Source organism: Belonocnema kinseyi, chromosome 4 (assembly GCF_010883055.1).
Source record: "Belonocnema kinseyi isolate 2016_QV_RU_SX_M_011 chromosome 4, B_treatae_v1, whole genome shotgun sequence".
NCBI classification, from domain to species: domain Eukaryota; kingdom Metazoa; phylum Arthropoda; class Insecta; order Hymenoptera; family Cynipidae; genus Belonocnema; species Belonocnema kinseyi.
Window position 1 is genome coordinate 135355627 of NC_046660.1, and position 1632 is coordinate 135357258.

The 1632-nt window shown below is 30.8% G+C and overlaps 1 protein-coding gene across 1 annotated transcript in view; it reads right to left on the minus strand.

The window, feature by feature from the left end:
- LOC117170625 (ataxin-7-like protein 1) overlaps window positions 1-1632 on the minus strand; it is a 204409-nt gene that overhangs the window by 2289 nt on the left and 200488 nt on the right. The window lies entirely within an intron of this gene.

Genomic DNA, 1632 nt, shown 5'->3' on the forward strand with positions numbered 1-1632 from the left:
GAGGGAGCTCTTCTTAATATTTTGACACCAAAATCATGTCGATACACCTTACCGACTGCGAGTAAAGCCACCCACGCTTTAACTTGACAGACTGTAGCTGCATTTTTCGATGGAGGCACAAGTACTTTTTACCCTCTAGAATTTATTTGCAATATTTTAGCTATTTTGCAAATAATCGCAAATTGAATATTGTCGTATTTTCTGATTTTTGATCAAATGATTATTTTTAATAATAAGCAGGAAGAACTGAAAAAAATTTGCCCCTAAATTCAATTAGTTTTTTAGAAATGAATCATCGTAAGTTGGGAAAATATAATCAGAAATGTGTGAAACTTTGATGTACACACGAAATATACGCTAGCGATGCCTAAATATGGAAGAAAAAACTGAAAATTTCGTATACAATAATATTCATTTGCAAATTGGAACCGATTGGTAACCTCGTTTTTTCAGATGCGCCGACATAAGTACCAAGGGAACTACAGAGTTGGAACAACTTCCATTGAGAAATTTGTTTCTTATTATTAAAGGAAAATTTTTTGAAATTTTTAGATTTATTCATTGAAAATTGGCGGAAATATACATTTCACAAGAAAGCTTACCATGGCGCCAACGGTGCACACGCTGCCTGATGGTGCTGAGTGCTCACGAAGCTGTCGTTGGCGGCGTGGGATGCTTTCTTGTAAAATGGATATTTCCGCCAATTTTACATGTATCAATCTAAAAATTCCCAAAAATCTTCCTTCAATAATGAAGAGCAAATTTCTCACTAGAAGTTGTAGGCAACTAGTTTTCATGTTTTTCTTCAGTTTGCAGGCATTAATAGAGTATATTTCGTGTTTACTTTAAAGTTTCAAACAATTCAGATAATATTTGCCAAACGCATTGGAAGCCGCGCGTCATGAGAAAAACCTTACGAATTTCCTAACTATAAAATGTTACTCACTTTTTTTTAATATACTCGGTGACGTTTTACGCATATATAAAATTCAATATAATTCTTGTGTGAAACTGAGAACACGGTTTTATTTGCAATTGTTTATATTTTAAAGAAATTAAATTTTCACAACAACTTTCATCATTAAACTAAAAAATATAAAGTTTTAAGGTTCATTAAAAAAATTCTACCGAAATAGTAGTAAAATATGTATGAAAAATTTGTTTTTTTTTTCATGATTTTCGAAATTACTTCTACCCTTAACATTATTCTGCACCATTTATTGAATATGCACTCAGCTTTGGCGATCTAATTAATCTGTTAAAAATATAAAGTAACTTAATTTTATAAAAAAATTTGAGAACATTGTGTAACCTTGTTTTATGACTTTTTATTAGCGTTTATTCTGATCGCAATTATTCCTCAAAATGTTCAGGTTATTTTGATTCACTTTTCGTAAAATCTAAAAAAATGCATAATAGCATCTACCGGTTGTTATAGTAAATAGCACTATTCACTAAAATAATCTGTATAGAAGATTCTGGACACCAGTTTAGAATTTTCTCATATAAAATGAACTTTAGAAACATAAGAAATATTCAGTTATTCGAAACATTTACCATGGGTAACTAAATTGTATTTAATAAAACATGTCTGCAACTATTTGAAAAAATTACGTATCTGGGGGGGGGGGG